We start from the raw sequence: 12,371 nt of genomic DNA, 5'->3' as shown, positions 1-12,371 counted from the left end.
AGAGGATCAATAAGGCATAAGGCCAGCAATAATTTTATATTTATATTATTAATATTTTTATTTAAAAACTCTTAAAACATAAAATTTTGTTCTGAGAAACCTTAAATTGGATAATAAACCTATTATTTATTAAGGTTACACTTAATTATAATAACAATGATATTAATATAAATATCAACATTTAATAACAAAATTAAAATCTAATTTTATTAAAATATTATTAATTTAATATTAATATATTTTGATGTTATATTATGTATTAATATGTTTTGACATTATATTAAGTTTATATTATTATGTGTTAAGTTTATATTATTATGTTTTAATGTTTAATGTTTAGTTTAATATTATTAGAATTTAATATTGGGTTATTTAGTGTTTTCAATATTATAAGTTATAATATTGGGTTATATTGGCTTTTTAATATTGAGTTTAATTCATAACATAAAAATTTAAGTCAACCATCAATAATAACAATAAAAAGTTAATCATAATAAAAACAAAATAATAATAATTTTATAAAATTATGGTTTACCTTTACAAAGTTAATAATATTAATATAATAAATAAATATAACGTAATCAATTTAAATATTAATTAATACATTAATATATTATTTAAAAACACTAATTTAATAATATTAATATAATAAATAAATATAACTAATTAATTTAAATATTAATCAATACATTAATATATTATTTTAAAAAACTAATTCTGTAATGGTTTGTTTATTAATATAATACTTAATAAATACTTAATATTTAATATATTACTAATATTTAAGTATGTTATTAATATATTATTAAGGAATATATAACATTAATAACATTTAAATCACATTAATAAAAATGTTAATTATTATTATTAATTTTAATTAAATATTATTGTTAGTTATTAATATATAATATATAATTAATAATATTAATATTATTAATAACATTAACATTATAACTATAAATAATATTAGCATTTACATTAATAAATAATATTAACAACTTTTAGTATTAACAACAATATTAATAATTTTTTTATATTAATTTTAATTTTAATATGAATTGTTAATATTAATTTGAATATTCATTATTAATATGAATATTAATTAATATGAATATTACTTTTAATATTATTAATATTTATAAATATTAATTGTAATGTTAATTATTGATATTAATAGCATTTAATTAATAATATTAATATTATTAATAACATTAACATTATTATTATAACTAATATTAACATTAATATTGATGAATAATATTTACAACATTTAATATTAAGAATAATATTAATAAATTTTAATTTATTATTATTATTATTTTATTAGTATTAATATTAATTAATAAATTTTAGTATTAATATCAATAACATTAAATATAAATAAAATTTTAATATCAAGTTTTAATATTATTGGTTAATATTAATATTAATTTTAATTTTAATATTAATAATAATTTTAATATTGATGATGATGATGATGGTTATTGTCCACTGAGACCAAACTTTGGTCTATCGGACCTAAAGAAACGAATTATTTAGTTTGATTTAAGATTTTATTCCTATGCTCAAAAAGCTTGGAGAGAAGCCTCTCGAGCTGACTATAATTTTGACAATGTAAAAGGCTAGGAAGGTCAATATTGCAACAAAGATTTTGAAACTGAGATCTAATGTGGTTATACACGGGGCACTCTAAGAGAAAGTGATTTTCATCCTCGATGTTCGTATTCTCATAGAGATGGCAGAACCTTTCCATCCATGGTGTAAGGCCCTACGGTCCATGCAACGGGCATGTGCACCCATCAAATAGATGAGTTGAAGAAATGGACGAGCTGCGGTCAAAACGGGCGAGACACATGTGTGAAACAATCTGTGCGTGAAGTGTTGGTCATGGACTTATAGCGGCGAGCTAAGCTCAAGCCGCTAGCCAACTTGAACCATTGTGCGATGGAGGGGGCGGTCACCCACGAGTTGGGCAGGCCGACCAAACATATAACAAAAGTGGTGAGTCGGTCGAGCAATGAAATGTAGGTCGGCCGGGTGGCACGACCCGCCACCGAACCATATGTATAGGCAGTGGGTGGATTGAGACAAACAACAGACCAACGAACATCATAGAAGCATTCTAGTGAAGTGTGAGTTGGGGAGTCGCAACAAGTGCGAGGGCGAAGGTGATTGCGGGCCGCAGGTCATGGACCCGCACGTCGGGTGACTCTACCAAATGGAAACGAGAAGTGTTCAGGACAGTTTGGTGAGTCGAGCAAGGCTGCACGATGGGTGCGCTTGCTGACAAGTTGGTAGATGGGTGGAATGGTGGAACGAAGGTGTTGGGGTAGTTCAGTGAGTCGGGCAGGGTTGAACGACAAGTGCACCGCCGATGAGTTGTGGTGAATAGGTGAACGCCAGGTGAATGCATGTGGTGGGAAGGCATGCACGACGAGTTGGTTGACACGATGAACGTGTAGATGGGTGACCCAGGTAGTGCGCATCGTGCACGATGAAACAAAGAAGTTCCGGTTTGGTGAACGGAGGTGTGACTCGTGCAGAGGGCGCCCGAGTGAGGCGACATGGTTACGACGAGGTGCACCCGAGTTGCCCAAATGACACAACGAAGTTGGAAATTTGGCTAAGTGTAAATTTGGGTTTCCCAAGATTTAACTTATACTTTGTAAAAGTGAAAATTATATATATTGATTTGGGCAGACTCATATTGTAGGGAGTTGCCCCTCCCTTTATACTATTGTGCATTTCTACTAGTAATGTTGTTGATGATGAATGTGTATGGGTTTTCATCTGTATAAAGGACAAATATAATACTTGGTAATAAAAATAAAACTAAGTACGAATGTTAGGCGTAGTCCATGAACATAAGTATTGGTGAAAAGAAAGTGTTCGGTGGTGCCGCACCTCGCTATAGTGCGGTTGGAAGATTACTGCTAATGTAGGGGCATGAAAGTTGGTATCAGAGCTAGTGTATGACAAAGTGTTGATCCCATTACACTATCGTGCACTTGGTATCAGAGTTGGTTCAAGTTTTGCAGGAAACTTGGTGAAGTGACAGTGGTGTCGAAACTGATTCGAGAAGTGCAGGTGAAAGAAGCTGATCATTGATCAAGAGCTGATTCAGTTTGCAGGGAATCTGGTGAATGGTGGATGGTCTATACTAGATCACAAAGAAGGAAGATGATGGCAGAAATGGCAAGTGAATCTCATGTTGTGGGTGAATCTAGCCACAATGCAACCGAAGCTTTCATAAACAGGATATTGGAAAGGATGGAAGAATTGGATTCTTTCTAGACTTCGAGAGTGGTCAGGATCCTTAAAGATCAAGAAGGCAATGTGAAGATGAGAGAGGAATTCGATGAACTCTGGACCCGATATATGAGTATACTGACTTTAAGTATACACAACTTGAAGAGCAAGTCAAGGAGATTGGGAAGGCAAGAGACCAAGGTTTGAGAGAAATATTGAACTTGTAGAAATCTCTTGATGAAGCGAAGGATGAGATAGCGGTGTTGAAGAAGGCTGTGAGACATAACTCAAGTGGAGGGGTGCCTCATGTGAAATTCAAGGAACCAGAATCTTATGATGGTACGAGAAGTGCAAAGAATCTTAGTAACTTTCTATGGGATATGGAGCAATACTTGGAATGTTTGGGTTTACCAGATGAGCAGACTAAGGTGAAAGTGGTTGCTCAATTCCTGACAAAGGATTCTAAGATGTGGTGGCAAAGGAGGATGGATCAGATTAAAAGTGGTAGTGATGATGACATAACTTTGTGGGATGACATGAAGAAGACTTTGCAGACCCACTTCAGTCGTCAGGATGAAACATGGGAAGCAAGGATGAAGATAAAGTATATTAAGCAAATGAGAAGTCTGCAGACATATCGGCGGGAGTTTGCAAGTGCAGTTCTAGAACTTCCAGACATGGCAGAAAGGGACAAGGTGTCAACTTTATCATTGGGCTGAAACCTTGGGCACGTAATGAAGTGAAGAGGCAAAAAATCAAGAAACTTGAGGAGGCTTTTGCTACTGTGGATCATTTGGTAGAGCATTATGACGAAACTTCTGATGAGAAAAAGAAGAATTTTGATAAGTCGAAAGAGAAGAAAGATGATGCTTCAAAATCGGATGACAAGTTGAAGACAAAGAAACCATTGAAGTGTTGGATATGTGTGGAACCACGTATGGTGAAGAATTGTCCTTCCAGACCGAAAGTGGTTGCGATGGCACAATCTAATACGAAGAAAGAAGGAACTTCTGTGGGAGTGATGCAGATACATGGAGTTGCAGCTGCTACGGAAGCGGTCTCTCGTAGAGATCCGGAAAGGAACAGCTTGGAGTATGTTTGGATGAAGTTTGGGAGTGCGGATGGACTCACTATGGTGGATAGTGGGGCTTCTCACAACTTCATGAGTGAGGATGTTGCGAGAAGGATTGAGCTAAAGTTTGTACCAGTGAAGGCACAAATGAAGACAGTGAATTCTCCTCCTAATTCCGTGATTGGTGTAGTTGAAAAGCTGGACACAACACTTGGTGAGTGGAATGGTAAATTCAACTTCACTATAGTGCGAATTGATGACTATGAAGCTATCTTGGGAATGGAATTCTTGAAATAATATGATGCGATGATTGTTCCACATTTAAAGAAGCTATACATTTATGATGGAAGGGAAGATGTACCCATTAGTGTTCCAACCATTGGTGTGACAAGAACTGAGTGTAAGTTGGCAGTGATACAGATGGAGGATGAGAAGCGAATGAATGAGGTGTGCAAGCGGTGGTCTACTGCTAAGGCAAAGCTTACAGAATAGTCACAGGTTATCAAGACACTATCTGATAGTATCTTGGATTTGTCTAGGAGAATAGCAGAAGTTGAGGATGACGATGACGATGATGTCTATGTGAAAACGAATGTCCATGGGGAGGATTGGGTTGCATATATACAAAGGATGGAGATAGAAGATCCAGACAGGTGGATTGAGCTAATTAGTGAGGGAGAGCCTTCAGGCTCTACTCCCTCCACATCTTCTTAGATGACTTAGAAGATGGGGCTCATTGTTAGTTGCTCATGGTAGTGAGTCCTTTAAACAGGTTGAGCAGGTATGACAGATAGATGATGCAGGAATGGCTTGGCATTAGCATCATGACATGTTGCAGATGGGATGGAGTTTCCATGGACCTAAGCATGGGGGAGATTCTTGGTGAGTCTAAGATGTGGTAGAGTCTGAGAAAAGACTGGTGAAGGCATAACGATGTGCATTCTTATGATTTGAGCATGACAGTTGGACTGATCACTCGACTAGTTCGAGTCATGGGGGTCGACAGTGTGCAGAGATGTGTCAACATTATGTTGGAGTATCTTGACGACAGTTCACGATGGGACGACACATGGTGGAGATGGTCGTTTTGCATATGTTGCAGGGATGTTTGCAGTGTATGGACTGGTTGATATCATGGATCAAGGATTGGTTATTATCTTGGTGGCAGATGGTTACCAGGATGAGATATTGTCAAGGACGACAATGATTTCAGGTGGGGGAGGATGTAAGGCCCTGCGGTCCATGCGACGGGCGAGCGCACCCATCGAATAGATGAGTTGAAGGAACTGATGAGCTGCGGCCGAAATGGGTGAGACACATGTGCGAAACAATGTGTGGGCGAAGTGTTGGTCATGGACTTATAGCGGCGAGCTAAGCTCAAGCCACTGGTCGACTTGAACCATTGTGTGATGGAGGGGGCAGTCACCTATGAGTTGGGCAGGCCACCCAAACATATAACAAAAGCAGTGAGTCAGTCAGGTGATGAAACGTAGGTCAGTCGGGTGGCACGACTCGCCACCGAACCATATGTATAGGCGGTGGGTGGATTGAGACAAACAACAAACCAATGAACATCACATAAGCATTCTAGAAAAGTGTGAGGGTGAAGGTGATTGTGGGTCATAGGTCATGAACCCGCACATCGGGTGACTCTACCTAACGGAAATGAGAAGCGTTCAGGATGGTTCGCCGAGTCGGGCAAGGTTGCACGATGGGTGCGCTTGCCGACGAGTTGGTAGATGGGTGGAACGATGGAACGAAGGTGTTTGGGTAGTTCAGCGAGCCGGGCAGGGCTAAATGACGGGTGCACTGCCAACAAGTTGGGGTGAACGGGTGAATGGCGGGTGAACGCATGCAAGGGGCAGGTGTGCACGACGAGTTGGTTGACACAGTGAAGGTGTAGATGGGCGACCCGGGTAGGGCGCGCCGTGTACGACAAAACAAAGAAGTGTTGTTTTGGTGAACGGAGGTGTGACTCATGCGGACGATGCCCAAGTGAGGTGACACGGTTATGATGAGGCGCGCCCAAGTTGGGAAAACGACACGACGAAGTTGGAAATTTGGCTAAGTGTAAATTTGGGGTTTCCCAATATTTAACTTATACTTTGTAAAAGTGAAAATTATATATATTGATTCGGGCAGACTCATATTGCAGGGAGTTACCCCTCCCTTTATACTGTTATGCATTTCTACTTGTATAATGCTATTGATGATGAATGTGTATGGGTTTTCATCTGTATAAAGGACAAATATAATACTAGGTAATGAAAATAAAACTAAGTACGAATGTTAGGCGCAATCCATTAACATAAGTATTGGTGAAAAGAAAGTTCTCAGTGGTGTTGCACCTCACTATAGTGTGGTTGGAAGATTACCGCCAGTGTAGGGGCGTGACACATGGTGTTTTAGGAACTGCCCAATGACCCATTTCACTATGGAACTCATGAGAGTTCGTTCTAATCTTGGCTATATTAATTTTCTTCTTTGAGCTAGTTAAAACAAAGAGATACCTTTGATCTTCTTGGGTGGGGTTGATGACCTCCTTATAATATCTTAATTTTCTTTTAGCTACTAAATCTTTCTCACACCACATTTTTTCTTTGAACATAGAAGTAACAATACTTTTAATGTTAATAGTAATATGAAAATTCATTATAGATTATAATATGTAATATAAATTTATGTTATTTTAATTTTGATTTATTTAATTTATTTTAATTTATTAATTTTTTTTTATCAATTTCATTAACATTAATCACATTAAATATTTATAAAATTGTAATATAAAGTTTTAATTTATTTATTAATATTAATATTAATTTTAATTTTAATAATAATAATTATTATTATTATTAATATTAATACTAATTAATATGAATGTGAATATTAATATTACTTCTAATATTATTAATATTTATAAATATTAATTTCAACATTAAGTATTATTAAATAATATTATCACTGTCAACCATAGTCACATTGTGACAAAAATTGTCTCAATATGGAAATCAACCATGGTCTAGCATCACATTATGATAAATATTGTCTCAATATGAAAATCAACGATGGTCAGTGATGGTCAACCATGTTTATTTTAGGGTTTATAATATTCATTCGAAGCCACATTGTGACAAATATTGTCTCAATATGAAAATCAATCATGGTCAATATGAAAATCAACCATGGTCCAATGCCACATTGGGACAAAGATTGTCACAATATGGAATAAACCATGGTCAACCATTGCAGACCATGGTCAACCATTATCGGCCATGCTCAACCATCTTTGACCATGGTCAACCATGGTAAGTGATGGTCAACGATGGTCCAATGTCTCATTGTGACAAAGATTGTATTAATATGAAAATCAATTGTGATCAATCATGGTCAAACATGGTCAATAATCATGGTAATGTTGTAGCATTTTTTGATTTTGAGTAGATAGAATATTTCAAAAAATGTTAAGTTAGGATATGGACATAAAAATAGTGAATAAAATGTTAGTTTAAAAAATATTTTGATGATGATGTCCATATCAAAGAAAATGTTAGGTTAGCTGCTCTAACAAATCAAGGAAAAATGAAAACGTTAGGTAGAAAGAAAACAAATAAACTCTGAAAGTGAGCAAGTCTAAATTCCACTACTCTGTTTTTACAAAATAATGGTTGTGTGCAGCCTGTCTTAAATGCCACAACCCATGACAGTCAAACAGTTTAATCTTGACTGCTTCATGTTTTAAATTTGATGTTATAGTTAGAGAATAAAGATCTGGCCAAACTATTTAATCTTGGCAGATCAGTAGTTAGGTAGAGAATAATAAGGTGCTCATCAGTTTAATTTGAGCCCTTGGAGGTTATAAGGGTAGATTTAGATACTTTTTTTTTGTTAAATAAGAAGAAATGATAAGGGTTTGCTAGCTTAAATGCACCCATTAAGTGAAGAAAAAATGATAGGATAAGCAAAGGGTAAGTAGAGAAAGGTTGCAGAAGTTTAATGGTTGATTAGACAAAATGTACATCTATCATGTTTCTATGCTCATGAGGCAGTTACACGAAGAAAATGAAGGTTTTCAAAGTCAATTTATTAACCTCCCTCATCCTTATTCATTCATATATTTACTAATTTCCCCTTCATACATTCATATTCATTTTTCACTAAATATAACCCCTTTTCCTATGGTAAAAATCCTTTTTACCTGGGAAAAGTAAAAATCCCATACAAAATCCCTTTTTATGATGTTAAAATTCTTTTTACTATGTAAAAACCCTTTTTACCATGTAAATACCTTTTATCTGAAAAACCCATAAAAATACTTTTACCTTAAGTATAAATGCTACATGAAAAGTCAAATCATTCATAAAAAGCATTACACTTAGTGTTATTCCTCTTTTCCGATCATATTTCATTTTAACACCAATTTATGTATTAAATCCTTGAAAAAATCCCTTTCCCGTATAATATAACTCCATTTATTATATAATAGCCCGAAACCCTTAATTTTATAATAAAACTATGTATTTCGTACAAATACCGCGTCGGCAAGACCGTCAGCCTTTAAACATGCATATACCATAGTTTTATTAATAAAACTATATATTAACATATCGCATCGCAAATCTTGAAGGATCAAAATCTTTCATATCAATCCACCTTTCTCTGATTGCGATATGTGATATATGATAGACCTAGACCCGAGGCCAATATATATCATGTTTCATTCCATTTCGCATCCACTTCCATCACAATTCCCCACCAAAGCATAACTCTCTGCCTATTACGATTCTCGACTGCGATATGGAAGCCTGGACTTGAGTAATATATATATCATAGTTTAATGCCCTATCACATCCGCCCCTTATCGCATGCCTTTGCAATGGAATTACCCCCGCCTAACTCTAGTTGCAATATGCGATATTCGCCCGGACTTGATACAATTATCCGCCCACATACATATAATTTCAAGTCCGCCCATATGTGTTTTGCAAAGGATTTCTATGTTAAATCGATATTATGATTTAAACGAAGAGATCACCCGAAACTCCATTTAAGCCACTAATCACATTTTTAACCATGATTAAGCCATTCCCACCATAGTTAATCCCTCTGTATTCCTCTTTTCACTCCATGACAATTCACCTTCGCCCGATAGTTAAAAAGTTAACTATTTCCCCATTAAACACATAAAAGCCATTTTTTCTCTGTTTTGCCTACTTTACATAGCACAGCCTCCATAATGCCTCTGTGGCCATTAAAGCCATCATTTTCCTTCTGATGCGCCCCAGACTCCTTCCGATATCCTTTGAAAGCTCAAAAAATCCATCACGACCTCCTCTGTTACCATGTTTTTCTTAATAGTTTGTGTGTTTTGCAGGTAAGGACTGTTGTTCCAGGTTTATAAACAAAAAGCCTATATAAATAGTTTGAAGATAAATATAAGGATTTACTGGAAAACAACACTGTAAAAACTTGAATGCATAGTTAAATCTACTCGGCAGGGTCAAAGGAGAGTTACATAGTTTAAAAATTTCAGATGAAAGATCAAAATGAAGAAAACAACCAGCGCAAAGGATTCAAACCCTATATCAGCTTAAAGGGGCAAAATATCATACAAAAAGCCAACACAAGCCTGAATAAAGGGGACAACGAGAAGCAATTCAAATAGTTTCCCCTATCTTCTTGCCACGAAGACCTTTCTTTTCCCAAAAATCTCAATCTATTTTAGGCTCTTTTCCTAAAATTCATTATTGTATAAATAACTCTTTTCTAGAGTTATAAATGGTTCGGAGTTCAAGATTCATAGCTCACTGCTTGTATAAGTCTTTGACTGTTTATACTACTTTGAACCTGGAAGCCACCTTTGAAGGAAGATTTTGCAGACACTTGATGTAATCGATCTTTTTGGAACCTTAATACGAAGCAGAGGATTCTGAATATGGTTTTACATAGTTTTGTGTTATCCTGTAAGTTTTTCCAGTTTTCAATAATTATGTGTTTTCTTCATATGCTTATGAGTTGTAGAGATATCTAGGTAGGAAAAATTAGAGTTTCAATTGATTCCTATAAGCTCCTAAAGTGATCATCTATTAAGAGATTGGATTAATGCAACTATTTGTGTAGCTAATCCCCTCTAATCAATAAATCATCAGAATCTTGTGTAAGCATTAAGTATACTGCCTTGAACCTTTAGAACGTAGTTTAGAAGGTTTTCCAACCTATGATTGTTCTGATTTACAGTCTGGAAACTGTGATAATCATATTTTTGTTGTCTTCTACTCACCACTATTTTGATGTATATCAGTGTGTAAAGTCTTATATCATCCCTTTGTTGAGATATTAATATACCCCAAAGGATTAATTACTTTAATTCTACATATGTCTTCATTCATTGGTCTTCCAAAAACTCAAACCAAAAACCCTGAAAACAACTATTTTAGATGCTCTGGCATTGGTAGCCTGACCTACTACTATCTCAGAGGTACAACATCAGACTAGTGCCGCTACCAAGGACCCGAGTTTCATTCAAGTTTCCCTAGGAACAACAATATTCATTCACTCTTTTCCTTTAAAGGTGATTAAAGGATTTATACAGGTCAAAATCATTCACCTAGGTGACTCCACACTCCCAAGCTGGCACCTTATAAACATACTAGATCTTGTTCAGAAGGTGACATAGTTAGTCCTTTGTCAGATCCTGAAAAGATCTTGAGAAAAGCTAGATCTAAAAGGGGACACCAACCATCTTCTTCTTCCTCTTTAGTCCTAGAGTTTGAAGAATTAGAATAATTTCACCCCTATAGTAATATCCCATCTGATCCTAATTACTCCCATTTAACACCTAGGGTTTCTGAACTTCTAGGTAAAGGAGTTGATTTTAAATCAGCTTACCTTATTCATTCATTAGAATCTCGTGCAATACCCACACTACCACTAGGATCACCTAAAACCGAATCTGAATTAGGTGTTGTTCTTCTAGAATATAAACCCACAGATTTTATATCCCCTACCACCTATCCATTACCTTCCATTCTTGACTGATCTAGAACATCTTCTTCGAAACACCCTGAAGATACCTTCTCTATATATACCAATCCTCTTTTTGAAACAAAAGAAGGCACTCCTTTACAAGTCCCAATGTTAGTCCTCAAGACTCCTTTGAAGTTTTTTAGAAGATCTCCTCCTCCTTCACCTCCAACTAGTTCATCAACTCCTAAATCACCATCTCCTTCCTCTATTTCTTCTTCATCCTCTACATCCACTCACACACCTCATACTTCACGACCTCATACACCTCAAAAACCTCATACACCACCTGTTGTCATGGCTTTCTGACCCATTGTACAGGCTCGATATGGCGCCTTAGTCTTACCCAATAACCTTGATGCATTCCCCGTTGGTTATTTAAAGTACCTTCCCAAATACAATGGAGAAACTGGTCCCTTAGCTGAATACCATCATCAAGCTTTCCTTGACATTGCACACAACATGAACATAGAAGCAGAAAACATTTATATGAGATTGTTTGTACAGTCATTAGAAGGAAACGTGAGGATTTGGTTTAGGGAGTTACCATTAACTTCCATTAGAAATTGGGAAGAGCTTACAACCATATTTAAAAATAAGTGGGGTGTCAAAAAGGATCCTCTTTACTTCCTCATAGAATTTGAAGAGCTTAAAAGAAACTTTGGTGAACCAGTAGCAGATTTTATTAAAAGATTTAACAAACTCTATCACAAAATGCCTACTGATTGTAAGCCCCCTGTAGTAGCAGCTAAGTCTAGGTTTTCTAAAGCTTTCGATGATTACTTTGTTGTTATGTTACGTAAGAGAAATTCAAGAACTCTTGAAGACATACAAACAAACGCTATAGAAGTAGAAGCAAATAGGGAAGCTTCAACATCATTAAAACTTAAAGAAGAAAAAGCCCAAAGAAAACTTAAATCTGCTCAAGAAGCCTCTAGTTCCTCAAAAACTACGTCAGAAGACTCAAAAATAGATGAAATAACATCTCTTCGTAGAAACCTATCAAATAGGATTTAAAATATTGAGACCC

Source organism: Pinus tabuliformis, chromosome 9 (genome assembly GCF_031772625.1).
Source record: "Pinus tabuliformis cultivar Carrire ecotype Pingquan chromosome 9, CPIR1, whole genome shotgun sequence".
Classification (NCBI taxonomy): Eukaryota; Viridiplantae; Streptophyta; class Pinopsida; order Pinales; family Pinaceae; genus Pinus; species Pinus tabuliformis.
The sequence above is the reverse complement of the archived record's forward strand: the minus strand, read 5'-3'. Positions refer to the sequence as shown.